This window comes from Vombatus ursinus, unplaced genomic scaffold, assembly GCF_900497805.2.
Source record: "Vombatus ursinus unplaced genomic scaffold, bare-nosed wombat genome assembly UNPS02014880.1, whole genome shotgun sequence".
NCBI lineage: Eukaryota > Metazoa > Chordata > Mammalia > Diprotodontia > Vombatidae > Vombatus > Vombatus ursinus.
In genome coordinates this window covers 492,853-509,180 of record NW_020954658.1, presented here as the reverse complement: position 1 = coordinate 509,180, position 16,328 = coordinate 492,853, and the positions used below count along the sequence as shown (strand labels likewise).

Below are 16,328 nucleotides of genomic sequence, written 5' to 3'. Positions count from 1 at the left end.
TCTTTTGTTATTTCTTAGTGCACCATAATCATATCCATCCATTAAACTCATGTGTTGCAATTTATTCAACCATTCCCCAATTAACAGGCTGCCATTTTGTTTTCTATTCTTTGCTAAAATTAAAAGTTTTGCTATAAATACCTCAGTACATATAGGTCTTCTACTTTTTCTTTGATCTCCTCATAGTATAAACTAAATCATGATATTACTAGGTCAAAATATGCACAAAAGTTTAGTTATTACTTGGGAATAGTTCCAACTGGCTTTCCAGTTGGTTTGGACCACTTCAAAGCTCTACCAAGTGACATTAGTATGTCTCCACCCACAACCTGACCAACAATTATCATTTCCTTTTTTAGTCATCTTCATGAATTTTCTGGGTGTGAGGTAGGGCCTCATAGTTCATTGAATTTGCATATTATTTTTAGTGACTTGGAACATTTTGCATATGGTTGTTGATAGTACCTTCTATATGGAATCTTTATTAACCCCTTTAAGTCTACTACCTTCCCTCCATTGATCATTTCTGATTTATCTCATATATAACTTATGTGTACATAGTTCTTTGTGTATTGTCTCCCCAACTAGACTATGAGCTCCTTGAAAGTGAGACTGTCTTTTATCTCTTTATTCCCAGTGCTTAGCACAATGTCTGGCACTCAATAGATGCTTAAATGTTTATTGACTGAGGGATTATTGCAACAGTCCAGGAGTGAAATGATAAGGACCTACACCAGAGTGTTGACAGCTTCAGAGAAGGGAGTGTAAAAAACTGATGATACAAAGGAAAAAAATGACAGGATTTAGCAATAGATTGGATATAGAGAATGAGAGAAAATAAGGACTCAAGAGCAACATCTATATTACAAGCCTGGGTGGCTGGAAGAATGGTTTCACCCTCAACAGTAAATAATTTCAATATTTCAATATAAGTGTTCCAATAAAAGAAACATCTAAGAATTCCACTTCAAATTCACATATTGACTTCCCAGTTTCCTAAGAGCAAGCTTCATCTCTTTGTTTCTCAGGGTATATATGGCAGGGTTCAACAGAGGTGTAAAGACTATGTAAAACACTGCAAGAAACTTGTTCACTGAGGTGATGGTAAGTGGCCACAGATAGATGAAGAAGAAGGGTACAAAAAATATCACTACAACCATAATGTGGGCAGTACAGGTTGATAATGCCTTGGCTGCCCTATCCATAGAGTGATGACAGACAGTGAGTAGGATATGGGTGTAAGAGATTAGCAAGAAAAAGAAGCAAATCAAGGCAAGAATTCCACTATCAGCATTCACAATTAGTCCTAAGACATAAGTATCCATGCACACAAGCTCAATCACCAGTGGGAGGTCACAAAAAAAGCTGTCCATCTCTCTAGGGCCATAGAATGGCAAATCTATGACCATAGCCAGTTGACTGATTGAATGCACAAACCCCATAGTCCACAAAATCACTATAAGCCAAATTCATCTTTGCTGGCCCATGATGATTGCATAGTGAAGTGGCTTGCATATGGCTACATAGCGGTCATAAACCATGACCACGAGCAGCACCATCTCACCCCCTCCAACAAAATGCCCAAAGCAGATCTGGCACATGCAGCCCCCAAAGGAGATGGTCTTGCTTTCTCTGAGAAAGTCTATGATCATCTTTGATGTTGTGACTGAGGAAAGCCACAAATCAACAAAAGAAAGGTTAGCCAACAAGAAATACATAGAAGAGTGGAGATTAGGATCACTGATGACTGAGAGAATAATCAGGATGTTGCTTAACATGATGATCAAGTAAAGCATGGAAAACAATAAAAACAAGAAGACTTGCAGCTCTGCAGAGTCACAAAGCCCCAGTAGCACAAATTCTGACACCATAGAATTATTTGCTTCATCCATTCAGTTCAATATTTACTAGAAAATTTCCTGGAAAGAATAAGAAAAAAGACAATTTTGTTGAAGTGGAAAAGAGGGCTTAATTTTCAATCTTTGCCTCTAAAATAAGTATCTCTCCACATAAATATATTGATACCTATGTAACCTGTTAGAATTATTCCTCCATCTTAGAGCTATCTATCACTTAAACAGATACATCCAGAGAGAAGGAGAAGGAAAGTAAGAGGGATGGAGAGAGAGAGAGAAAAGAAGAGGGAGATGAAGAGATGGAGAGTAATAGGGAGGAGAGGTAGCAAAAGAAAGACAACAGGAGAAAGGAAAGAGAGAAGGAAAAAGAGAAGAAAGAGGACAGTGGGAGAAGATATTAATTTTTTTAACATGAAAATACTTATCTGTACTGTGTAAGGGGTTTCCAAAGTAGGAAGCCACACTATCAGATTACTGACTTCCTCATTTTAGAGAAATGACAAGTGAGGACTCTTGACTTATTCAATACCTCCAAGTTAGTAAACAATGGAGCCCAAATCTCCTGATAATTAGTCCAGTGCTCTTTTCATGCAGCTATACTACCTTATTAATTTTGATTGTCCTCATTTCCAATTTTCAATAAATTATTCAGGAATAGGACTGAATTGAATTAAGAACCATCCATGAAAAATAATTTGTGTGTAAACTAAATTGTAAAAAACAATAGGGAAAGAACATTTAACTTATTAGTGAAAATATGTTATTTTTAATCCCCTCCAAAGCTATTAACATGTATGTACTACCAATGTACTAACCTTTGCTATTAATTCTTTAAAATGGATGTTGAAGATTTCTCATTGTCATACCATTTGATATTTTATTGTTTTTTCCCATGATTTTTTATACTTAAAAATACTATTTTCTCTTTTAAAAAAATAGTTTTCCTTTTCCAGACTAACCTTAGTGCCATTAGTTTTAATGAATGATACTTTATGGTATGTATTCAGACTTGTGCCCACATGAAGCATGAATAGAAATCAGGATGTTGGATATATCCAGACTAGATACATTTTTGAGTTTCGGTGATGATAACTTACATTGGTATAGCATGTTACAGTTACCCTATAAAGAAAGAATTTTACACACTGCTACCAAGAAGTAGTATAATAATATGGAAAGAACCCTGGATGGCTATTTAGTCTGCTTGGATTCTAATAACAATTCTACCACTAACTAGCCAGGTGACCCAAGGCAATTCCCTTACCTCTTCTGCAATTCAGTTTCCTTACTGATGCTAAGAGGGGATGGAATACATGATCTATCTTTTGCCTCTAGTTTTCCATGTTCTGTGCACCTAACCCTATACAAAACCTTATTGACTATAAATAAGCAATCTTCTCTCAAATAGTTTAACAATCATACCTGTCTTTGTTTTACTGCTTTCTTGTGATTAGCTTTATAAAGACCTAAGAAAGAAAACTAAATAGGCAGCCTTTCCTTTTACTTTTGGAGAACCTAAGCAGGTTGTACCCAAAAGAGATAGATCTCTATGTTTACCAGGAGTGTTAACTACATAATTCTGTAAATTCAGGAACATTTTCCTGCCTCATCTGCCCCCCCCCCCCAAAAAAGAATGAAAACTATTAAAATAGTAAAGTAGTGAAATAGGAAAATAGCAGAAATTGGATCAAAGCTATGGCTTTTCTCATTTGCATTGCTATATCAAGGACATTTAGGGGAGCAACTTATTATAGTGGAAAAAGAACTGGTTCTGAGTCAAAGTCAGAAGACTTCGATTCAAATAATGCCTCTGCTGCTTAATACCAAGGTAACCTTGGGAAAGTCACACATCTTTCCTAGATCTCAGTCTCCTAAGATCTAAAATGAGGGGTTTAGATTACATGATCTGAGGTTACTTCTATGTATGTATGTTTTTTCCACGTATGTGTTACTGTGACTTACACACAGACACAGACACACATACACACACACACACATATAATTTCTAGATCTCAGTGTTATAGAGCCAAGTCCCCATATCATAATAACTATCTGAGACTTTTTTCCACTTCCCTTAGTTTCCCTCCCTGTTATTACTCAGACTTGTCCTGTTTCTGTTTTGCCAATGAACCCAAAACCCAACTTTCCTCTAATCTGGAAAACTCTTTGTTCATCCATCCCATTCACCTGCCTGTCATTTATGCCTTAAGAGCTACAAACTGCTGATATAAAGTGAACTGAGAAAATAATCATGTACAAAACCAAAAATTTTAGAGAGGACTCTGAAGAATAAGTAGGTTTGAGGTTTTGAAATGGTTTGAGAGCCATAGCTGTGGCTACACAGAAGGCTGATTTCCTGAATTAAATTAGGAGAAGAAACTCTGAAATTTCCAAGGAATAGCATGACTTGGCGTAAACTCTGAGCCCCGTGTATTTGGAAGTAGAATCTAAAGGTGATACCCTTAAATTATGTTAAGATAAAGAAGAGAGGGAAACAGGAAAGAATTAGAAAAAATTGCAGAAAATCAGAGAGGACAGGAAAGAGCTTACCATATTCAATGCCTCTCTCACTAAAGACTTTTCATTTGGTGACAAATTCTGTTTTCCCTCTTCTGGTTTGAGTCTGTGAGCAACGAAGGGAATATAACCAGGCTGGAGACTATGATGTAACAAAGAGAATCTTCCTCAGTATGACATATATATTCACTTCAGGGAATGGTCCCTGGTCAGGAAAACTCCCTTCTCTGTATTCTAGGCAAGACAGGTCAGGGTTCATAGAAAGAATCAATATAGTATAGTCCTCTGGGACTTCTTAGTGTCTTTGAGGATCACCAAATTTGAAGAAACATCTGGCACTGAGTCCTTTGGAAATTCAAAGTGAGAGAGAAGAGTTCTATCTAACTAAAAAAATCCCTTAATGAGCAATATTTTAAAACCTGCGTCCACTCCAACTGTGTGTTTGGATGGGATGACCCTTCTATATTCCATGCATTGAATATGGTCTTTCCACACTTGTATCTTCTAAAATTCTTCTTTTTCCTTCAAAACCTAGCCCAGGTGCCAAATAGTCCATAAAACTTTCTTTGATTTCTGTCCTACCCCAATCAGCTACAAGTGTTTTCTCATCATCTGCTCTTGTCACATTTTTGGGACTAGTTTATAAATAGAGGTATTAGGATATTTATAAATAGAGATATTGGCAAATGCCTGCCTCAATGCATAAATTGGTAAAATATACATTGTTTCTCACTTGTTTGTCCAGAGAAACCCCAAGGAATAAATCCATTTTGCTCCAGAGAAATAGTAAAAATGAGTCAATGATTCTTCTTTAACTCAAGGCCCCCAGGGAGCTAAGATGGTAAAGTACAAGCTAGAACTCAGCTGAATTCTCTCAACATTCCCCTTCAAACAACTTTAAAATAACTCCTCCTCAAATCAAATTTGGGAACAAGAGAGACAAAAAAAAAGGTGAGAGGGAGACAATCTTCTGGCCTAAGACAAGTTACAAAGTCTATAGAGGAGGTCTATAACACCTGGATTGATGCAAGTCCGTATCAAGGCAGGAGCACCAGAAATGGGCCCTTAAAGCAGGCACAACAGTATGACGATTGCACAACTGATCAGAAAGAGATAACAGAGGACCATTTCCTACCACAGGATGCAACTGACCCTGTTTGGCATCCCTATTTCCAATGAACACTTCTTGGTCACAGTTCCAGGGCAGAGAGGAGTGCTTTTGATTAACCACAAGGAAACAGGGACCCTATTTCCAATTTCAGGGTCTAGAAGAATACTAGTGCTTGTGGAGGCAGGAGAGCAGGAGCCCTTCATAGACAAAGACCAGAGCACAAACCAGAAGAGCAGTGACCCCACCTCTCCAAGGATAACTTCATCTCAGAAAGACCAAAAACATGCAGACCCACATAACTAGGTCTGAAAAAGTAGCATGAAAAAGCCTGAAGCTTAGAACAGTGTCTCCCCAACCCCAGGTGAGCAATGTCCAACTTTAATATAAAATTCAAAATGGAGAAATAGGCTGTGAAAATCAACAACAACAACAACAACAACAAAAAAGAATTTGACTGTGAAAAGCTACTACAATGTCAGGAAAGAGAAAGCTATAAACAGAAGAAGACAACACTGTGAAAACAGCAATAAGCAAAGCCTCAAAGAAAAATGCTGAGTAGATGCAAGGCCAGCAAGACTTCCTGGAAGAGTTCAAGAAAGAGACTTATCTATTTAAGTAGTAGAGGAAAATTGGGAAAAGAAATGAGAGTGATGCAAGAAAATTATGAAAAAAAATTAACGGTTTGATAAAAGAGGAACAAAAATTTCTGAAGAAAATAGCATTTTAAAAAACAGAATTTTCCTAATGATAAAAGAAGCACAAAAATTCATTGAAGAAAGGGACTCTTGCAAAAGAAGCACAAAAATTCACTGATGAAAAGAACTCCTTAAAAAGTAAAATTAACAAATTGAAAAAAGAGAAGTACAAAATCTCAAGGAAGAAAATAATTCCTTAAAAATTAGAACTGGGGGAGTGGAAGCTAATGATTTCATGAGACATCAAAGAATAATTTAAAAAGTCAAAAGAGTGGAAAAACAGAAGAAAATATGAAATATATCATTGGAAAAAACAACTAACCTGGAGAATATATTGAGAAGAGATAATTTATGAACAATTAGAATTCTTCAGCTGATGCAAAAAAAAAAAAGCAGGGGTAGCAATCATGATCTCAAAATTAAAGCTAATAGATTTAATTAAAAGAGATAAACAGGGAAAGTATATTATGATAAAAGATACCATAGATAATGAAGTCATATCAATACAAAACCTATACGCACCATATACTATAGCATCCAAGTTTTTAAAAGAAAATGCTAAATGAATTGTAGATGAGAATAGAGAACAAAACTATAATAGTGGGAAACTTCAATCTTCCCCTCTCAGAACTAGATAAATTTAATTAAAAAACATCAATAAGAAAGAAGTCAAAGAGATGAATGGAATCTTAGATAAGCTAGATATGATAGATATCTGGAGAGACTTATAGGAATAGAAAGGAATATATCTTTTTCTCAGTGGTACATGGTACATTCAGAAAAATTGACCACATACTAAAAGAGAAAAACTTTATAGCTAGATGCAGAGAAGCAAAAATAGCAAATTGTCAAAACACAATGCAATAAAGCTATATATAATAATAGACCATGGAAACACAGATTAAAAATATATTGAAGTTGGTTTAGATTCTTATAATCTAGTGACTGCTGAGATTCATATAATCTAGCCACTGCTTAGATTCTTTTTTTTTTTCAAATCCATAAGTTTATTACAAATAAGAGCTTGGCCCAGACAGGAACAGGCCCCTTCACAGAACACACAGAGGCAACTGGTTACAAATGAGAGAATGAGAGTGACCAAAGGATGAAACCAGAAAAGTCCTGTGCTCTGAAACCAAATGCCCATCCATCTTCTAGACAGGACCCGGTCAATCCACAATCAGCCTTCAGTGCCATTCCATCTAACCCCTGTGCTGGTCCAAACCGCGCACTCTCTTACAGCCAAATCAGGCAACGAGGGTCATACTCACCGGTCCTCGGGGTCACCCAGATTTACCAGAGACGAGCCGATCAGGAGGTGCAAAAACCTGAACTTTATTCAATAATCATCACAGCAAGGCCAGGCAGGAAAGTACACGTGCACGAGCAGGAGCAAAAGCAGAGCCCGCCCCAATCCCTACAGTTCTTTTAAGTACCTTCTTCGTCCCTCCTCCTCAGCCCGCCCATAGTGACTCGTCGAGGATCAAATATCGGAAGAGGATGTCTAGCATAGTGCCCAGACAAAAGGAGCATACATGGCACAGGAAGTGGGGCCTAGATATTTGGAAGGAGGCGTGAAGGATCAGTGCATAGACAAAGGAGAAAGTACGTGACGCAGGAAGTCAGGCCCAGATACTGGGGGGAGGCGTCTGGGGTCAGTGCTACACCTAGGGAAAGTACGTGACTCAGGAAGTCAGGATTGGTCACAGGAAGGAGGCCTCTGGGGTTAGCGTGGTGCCTAAGGAAGGGGGCTAGACAGAGGGAGCTTGTTCTCTGCCATCCCACTCCCAAGTGGCACAGCCCCTGCCTCAGGAGTACGTGCTCCGGCTACTTCCTTGTACCTTGTTTCTTCTCCAGCTTGTCACAGCTCCACATAGCACTGCCCCTGCCTCAGGAGCACGAGCTCTGGTTACTTCCTAATACCCAGTTCCTGTCCCATGTTGCCACAATCTTCACTTGGCAGTAGCTAACACCAGACAATCCCTCACAAACCCCTTTCCTTTTGAGTTTTGGGAGAGGAAGGATAGGATTAACTGAAGAGGAGGGCTAGGTTAAAGGATTCTGAAGCTGGAAGGGACCCTTATCTCAATCCATTTCCCTCCAATTACAGAAGAACAAAGAGGGAATTTAGTTGGCCCCCTCCCCTCTGGGGCATAGTCCCCTCTCTGTTTCTTCCCTATCCATCTTGCACCCCACCCACCATGGGCAAGCCTGAGCATATGCTACTTGCAGCTTAAATGTCATCAAAATCTCTTACCCCAGGAGACAAACAGGTCCCAAAGGCTACCAACCCTGGGATAAGTTTAAAAAAAATTAAGAGAGAATGAGGGTTGACAAACCTGAGTCTGGATGTCCTTCCTGACAAGGGAATGAATGGGAGAGAGCAGCTCAGCAAACAGAACTGAGACAAGCCTAGCATCCATCTTATCTCGCTTCTCTAACAGAGGAAGGTACAATATTTCTATCTACCTTTTTCAGCCAAGTGCTGGCCAGATCTGTTTAATGACTACAACAAACAATTCAGACCTCAGATCCAAGAGGATCCTTCCTTAATCCCAGAACACACATAGATGCACCCTCCTGGCTGGCTCCAAGTTCCTCTCAGCAGCCAGGAGGGTGAAGTCCCCACCTAATCCTCTTTCCACATGGAGACTGGATGGAGAGGGAGAGCTGAGGGCCCTAGGAGCAGAGAGTGAATTATGCTGAGGCATCTGACAATGTCTCTTGGCCAGTACAGAGCTGATGAGAATTTTAAAGAAGTACCCTAAAGCTGACATGGTCAGAGAGCCAAAGCCACTGACCACTTGATGTTGCTGCTGTCTTCTCTCTGATCAGCAGGGCACTGTGGAGGACATGGGTTCTGTGAGGCCTTCAGGAACCAGCACCAGGATGGAGGGCCTCTTCTGGTCTTCAGGTCAAGGTTTGCAACTCATGGCACAGTGAAAAGCCATGTGCTGACATGGATATTTTCATGTATTCCTTTTAAAATGTGTCTGTCTTCCAACTGCCCTTCAAACATTGCCCTAACTAATGCTGGTTTCACAAGCCTCTTCCTTTTTTCCTGTGACTTGGCAAAAATCACACCAACTCATTTTCCAGAATGATCTGAGGAAAGTTTTAGGAAATGTTGTTTCACTGTCTCTCATCCCAGCCCATATATTGTGGGGAAACAGAATGTTACAAGTACAAGAAGTTACAAGTTACAACATACAGCTTGCAATTACTTGGGAGAAGAGAAAACGACATAGACACACATTCCCACATGCTCAAACACACACTGACAGGAAGAGGAGGAAAAGAGGTGGGGCGGGTCTTCAGGGGCAGAGCACAGAAGCAACTCAATAGGCAGTCTTTGGAGGCTCCATGTATGCAGGGTTGTATGGAGGTTGGCTGATAGGGTACGGCGCTCCAGCACCTGCAGACTGAGTCTTGTGGTAGGAAGGAGGTCCAGTAGGCTGGGCAGGGTAGGGTGGTGGCTACTGGGAAGGATAAGGTGCAACTGGCATCCCGGGCTGAACAGGCATAGGTTGGTAGTCTTGATACATGGCTCCAGGGTAACCAGGTGGCACACCTTGCTGCTGTGGGTATGCAGAGTGGACCACAGTAGTTGAAGTGGTCGTCACCACAGGTCCGGGCCTTTGGCACATCTTGTACAAACAGCAGCAGGAACACGCTAAACAGAGGATGATGGTGACCACAATGAGCACAAAGATGGTTGCTCCAATGCCCACGAATGTCCCGAAACCTGGTGGGGGGCTATGGTCAAAGTCAAACGTCATTTTCTTGTCTTTTTCTTCCCACTTTATTGATCGGGCTCTCCGTCCCCTTCGTGGGAGCAGGGTCAGGACCGCAGCTGGAGCCAGCGCCGGGTCAGTGGCAGCCTACAGCATCTCCCGTCGGAATTGCGGGGGCAAGCAGGACGGGAACAGAGACCCTTCCTTCTAGCCGCGGTCCCGGCCCCGCCCCGTCATGTTCCCCCGGAATACCGCCTCCCCCCTCCTCCCGTTCCCTCCTCTTCCCATCCGCTCCCCATCCTGAGGCTGCCTTGGGGTCTAGGAGCTACACCCCACGAACCTGGAGGGGCGATGCCATTGTACTTGGTGTAGTAGTGAATTATATTCACTTCAGGGAACTAATGTAGTCCCTGTGGTAAATCAGGGAACTTCCCACATTGTGTTCTACAGAGAAGAGGGCATAAGGTTCATGGAAAAGAGGCATATCCTTTAGTCCTCTGAGACCCCTTTATCCCTAAGGCTCCTTAAGTTGATAGTATCACCTAGCAAATCATCTCTCAAAATTCAAGACCAAAAACAACTGAATCTAAATAGAAAGCCCCAAACAAGCATTATTTTGAGATGCATTTCTTTCTATATTATATTCTCATTTTTCAGTCTCTTGCTACACAGGCACTCTTTACATAAGAGGAGGAAAATGGAACAGGCAGAAGTTCAACATCAGTGCTCTTTGCTTAATACAAACAGCTTCTAATACCCAAGCTCTCTTTTTCTTTTACCCAGACCCCAATAATTGGCTCTTACACTTCCTTTCTTTTTAGACCTCTCTTTATAATCTCTCCTCTGAATTTAGGATTTGTTTTGCATATAACTACTCCCTCCCTAAATCAGTCCTTCCAATTCCCAACCCCTTTTTCCCTTTCCCTGTTTCCTTCTATTTCCTTGTTAAGTTGAAATATATCTGCAACAAAGTCTTGACATACATATTATGTTTTACTCTCTTTTCAACAGTTCAGATGAAAATGATGTTCAAATGATACCTGCCTCCATTTCCTCATGTATATACACTTTTACTTGTGTTCCTTCATTATATAAAATAAATTCCCTCACTTTTTTTCTTCTCTATTTCTTTTTCCCTTCTCTTTCCTTTCTTATTTTAAGATTGTCAAAACATAATAAAAATCATTTCCAGGTTCTCCATCTTATTTGATTCCATCTATGACTCCTGATGGCATTACATACTTTTATCATCTTCTCCCTCCCCAACAGAATGTAAATACTTCATTTTTATAAAGTTGTTATTTACCCAATTGACCACTTGTATTTTTCCTTTTTTATGTTTCTCTTTCCTCTTCTGTTTGTGTTTCAAAGTTTTTACTACCTCTGGTCTTTTCATTAGAAATGTTTGGAAGCAGGAATGTGCTGGCAAATGTATAAAAACTAGCTCTCAAAAATGTATACACAAAATACTTTTAAGTTTAATATGCATTATTAATGCTTCTCCATTACTTTCTTAAGGCTAGACAATCCATAAAACAATCAGTTTAGCCCTAATTTGTATTGTTTGCTAATTCCTAAGGTATAAATACTCACACTGAAAATTTAGCAATCAGCTCTCATGAGCTAGTTTAAGCTTGCTCCAGCACATTGCTTGGAAGTCCTCTAATTCCTTTAAGATTAATTTCTTTCACGTGTAGGATTAAACTAAATCTGCAAACCCAATCCCTCTAGAAGATATCTTGCCCTTTGCTGGCAGGGGAATGAGGTACTTAATTCACATTCTGTTCCAAGTTATCTTGGCGGGTTGCCCTAGGTATAAAGTCCATGCTCCTGGCCCATGTGAGAGAATCCTGAGTTCTTGTACTGTGCCTGGGGTTGAGTCTGTAGTCAGCTCTGGATATCCTTGAATGTCAGCCTAACTCAGAGCTCTGGGAAGTATGACCAAATGTGATCTCTGTTTCCAATCTGGGAGCCTGGTCACTGCTGCCATTGTCACTTTCACCAACCCTATTGCTGTTACTCTCACCTTCAAGTGCCAAGTAAGCATCTCTAAAACATTGTTCCTACCCTTTAGTCACCTAAAATTGTATTTTCTCAGTCTAGCTACCCATAACATGTCTCAAAAGTTTACTTTTAAATGCAAAAAGGTAAACAAACTGTAAAGAAATAAGGACAAGCCTTGGGGAAACATGAGTCTCAGAAATAAGCTTTCACCACCAAAGGCTAATGCATAATTCATCTACACAGTCTCAGCTCCAGAGTTCTGGGGTAGATAACCACCCTTTTGCTCTTCCATGGCGACAAGTTCCTCTGTGTTTCCACCTCCCCGAGTCCTGTTCCTTCTCTAGATTTTCCCTCCCACAAGTGCAAAAATGGAAGAGATGACCTTGTGAATCAAAATCAGCACCTACTCCATACCCAAAGACATTACAAATCCTTGGCTAGTGGTCAGAGGTGGGGAATGAGGAGAAAGAATATTTGAAGAGACTATTAGGAAATTTATGTCTGAACCAGCATCTATCTGTAGAAGCATGATCCCCTTGGTAATACCAGAAGGAGGTATAGCTAAAACATGTCCACACATAAAGGCAAAATTTTTCAGTGACAGCCATTTTTAAGGTCAAGAATTCTAACTTTTTTTTTCAACTTTTTGTTACTACTTGTGAGTCTCTACTTAGAGACAAATTCAATACCTTCTGATAACCGATGTTATTTTAGTACAAAACTTCTCCCAAGCCATCTAGGCTGACATCATTCAGCCTGTAGTTCTTCATACAATCTCTAATTTCTAATCCTTAATTTTTGGTGAGCTCATAGAATCATATAATTTTTAACTAGAATACACAATAGAAATGATTGAAACCAGCTCTCTCATTTTATAGATATTTTCCTAGTCCTAATGCTGAATACATCTTAGCTAGATAGATGTTAATGGATACCTGTTTTGGTTTTAGATATACAGCATGTGAAGAAATATTTATCTAGGAACCAAAGTTTGAAAATTAGTCTCTCTTTTCCATTCTAATAACTTTTTTATTCCATTATTTCAAGAAGGCTCTTCTGGTTCAATAAAAAACAAAATTGGTACATATACTGGGCATCTTATAAGACTTGGTCACATTTCTTAACCCGGAATGCTCCAAAGAATTTCCAAAGAACCACACTTGGATTTTTCTAAATATCTTTTCTGTTCTGTTTATAGTTCTTCCAAAATATACTTGGATATGAAAAATCTCTGGAGTACTTTTTAATCATGGCATAGGTTTATTTTTCCTGAACCTTTAATATACATTGCCTTCCCTAGTTGCAATGTGAATACCTTGAGAGCAGGAAGTGTCCTGTTTTTCTATTTGCAATCTTAGTGCTTAGTACAATGCTTGGAACATAGTAATATTAAATAAATTACTTGAGGAGGAAAATATGATAAAAAGTTACTATGAATTTAATTTTTGAATAAATTTATTTTCTATTAATCACAATAGCACTGGCATTCATTTGAAAAATTATAATTCATATGTGCTCAAGATACATCATTTATTCAGAATATAAAAGGAATATTTAATTATTTGATTAATGAGTCATTTAATAAGATAGACTCTTTGCAATAATTCCACAACTCCAAGGAGTTCAATGATCATAAATTAGGAACCTTTCCCTTAAAATCATCTTCACTACCCTAAGCCAATATGTGGCCTGCACACACATACACACACACACACTTGAGAAAGTATATTTGAGTTTGATTCAAAGCAGAGAGAACATGGGAGGACATATGAGAACAAATACATTTTTCCTTATCATCCCAAATTGTTTTATATTTAACAACCATTTTAAAAAAATTTTTAACATTTTTATTTAAAATTTTGAGTTCCAAATTATGTACCTTCTTCCCTTTCTCCCCTCCCACCTCCCTGAGAAGATAAGCAATCTTACTTTATATTAAGCAATGGTATAGGTTATACACATGTAATCATGTAAAACATTTCCATTTTAGTCATTTTGTACAAGAAGACTCAAATTTTAAGAAATAAAAGAAAGTGAAAAATAGCATGCTTCTGTCTGTATTCAATTAATATCAATTCTTTTTCTAGAGGCAGACAGTGTACTTCACCATTAGTCCTTTGGGATTGTCTTGGATCATTGTATTGCTGAAAATAGCTAAATCAGGGATGGGGAATCTGTGGCCTTGAGGCCACATGTGGCCCCCTAGGTCCTCAAGTGCAGCCCTTTCACTGAATCCAAACTTCACAGAACAAATCCCCTTAGGATTCAGTCAAAGGGCCACGCTTAAAGACCAAGAGGGCCACATGTGGCCTCGAGGCTACAGGTTCCCCATGTCTCAGCTAAGTCATTCACAGTTCTTCATCAAAAAATGTTGCTGTTACTGTATAAAATGTTCCATTGTTCTGTTCACTTCACTATGTATCAGTTCATGTAAGTCTTTCCAGGTGTTTCTGAAATCATCCTGCATTTCATTTTTGAAATCATTTCTCATAGTACAGTAATATTCCATTACAATCATATAGCACAGTTTGTCTAGCCATTCCCCAATTGATGGGCATCTCTTTGATTTCCAATTCTTAGCCACCACAGAAAGAGCTGAACAAGCATCTTTTTGATAAATTTTAAGCGAACTTTTAAAACTCACAGGAAACTTAGGATTTCACCTAAAAACAATAAATGTCACAGAAGCAATTGTCTTTTCAATAAATCCCTTTATGCTGTCTGGGAGATCAAGGCAAATTATGACTGACATTTATCTAGTATTTTAGGATTTGCAAAAGGACTTCACACATGTTATCTTCTTAGAGTCTCATGACAAACCTTAGAGGTAAATAGTGTAATTTTATAAATTAGGAAATTGAGGTCCAGAGGACTTGAATAACTTATCCATGAACACAGGGATGGCAAATGCCAAACACAAGTCTTTCTTGACTTCAGGTCCAAGTGCCCTGTCCACTATGCCACATTGCCTTTTACTTAAGGATATCTGTGTAGGAGAAAGGGACAGAGAAAAAAAGAGACAAAGAGAGAGACACAAACAACACTCTTCAAAGAGAATAGCTTCTGAATCTATCATGTTAAAATTTCAAAGGAAAACTTCACATATTTCCACTGAATGATCAGGATATTAATCACAGTTCTAACAATATGTATAGCTTCCAGGTGCAAACTGAGTGTTGACAATGGTCTAATTCATGTATTAATCCATGACTCCAAGTCAAATGAGTTACTTGATGGATGGTGCTTCTAATGAAGAGAGAAACCTAAGATTTTTACCTTGAACTCACATATTGACTTCTCAGTCTCTTCATGGCTGCTTTCATGTCTTTGTTTCTCAAGGTATAGATGGCAGGATTTAATAGAGGTGTGAATACTGCATAAAACACAGCAAGAAATTTGTCCACTGAAGGAATGTTGAATGGAGAAAGATAAATGAAGATAGAAGATACAAAGAATATTACTACCACCATGATGTGGGCAATACAAGTGGACAGTGCTTTATATACCCCATCTGTGGAGTGGTGGTGAACAGTGAGTAGGATATAGGTGTAAGAAATCAAAAGTACGATGAAACAGGTTGTAGCAAGGAATCCACTATCAGCATTCACCAATAATCCTAGGGTATAAGTGTTCATGCAGGCAAGTTCAATCACCAGTGGTAGGTCACAGAAAAAGCTATCTATCTCTCTAGGGCCACAGAAAGGCAGATCCACAATCATAGCCAATTGGCTAATTGAGTGTACCAGCCCAATAGCCCATGAGATCACTACAGGCCAAATGCACCTTTGCTGGCTCATGGTAATTGTATAGTGGAGAGGCTTGCATATGGCTACATAGTGGTCATAGGCCACAGTCACAAGCAACACCATCTCACCACCCCCAGCAAAATGTACAAAGACAACCTGCTACATGCAAGTTTCAAAGGAGATGGTTTTGCTATCTCTAAAAAAGTCTGTGATTGTCTTGGGGATGGTGACTGAGGAAAACCACAAATCCACAAAAGATAGATTGGCTAACAGGAAGTACATGGGGGAATGGAGATGGGAATCAGTGATAACTGTGATCATAATGAGAATGTTACCTGAAACAGTAGCCAAATAAATCACAGAAAATAATAGGAAGAGACAGATCTGGAGCTCCCATGAATCAGTAAGTCCCAATAGCACAAATTCAGATACCACAGACTGATTCACTCTATCCGTTCCGTCAAGTGTTTACTCCACTCTCCTAGAGAAAATGAGACAAGCAGTCATTGGAATGGAAAAGATAGCTTAATTTTAAATCTTTGGTTCCCAAAAAAGTATTTTCCCAAATACTGTATATCTGAAACCAAAACCTGTGTCCATTAATATCTACCTTGCTAAGGGATCGTCAGCATTATGACCAAGAAGACTATCTATAAAATGAGAAA

The 16,328-nt window shown here is 39.0% G+C and overlaps 3 pseudogenes; all 3 read right to left on the bottom strand.

The window, feature by feature from the left end:
* Positions 1-953: 953 nt before the first annotated feature.
* LOC114028414 lies at positions 954-1,895 on the bottom strand (annotated as a pseudogene).
* Positions 1,896-9,492: 7,597 nt separating this feature from the next.
* Positions 9,493-10,271, bottom strand: LOC114028371 (annotated as a pseudogene).
* A 4,918-nt stretch (positions 10,272-15,189) lies between these two features.
* LOC114028370 lies at positions 15,190-16,125 on the bottom strand (annotated as a pseudogene).
* Between the last annotated feature and the right edge of the window lie 203 nt (positions 16,126-16,328).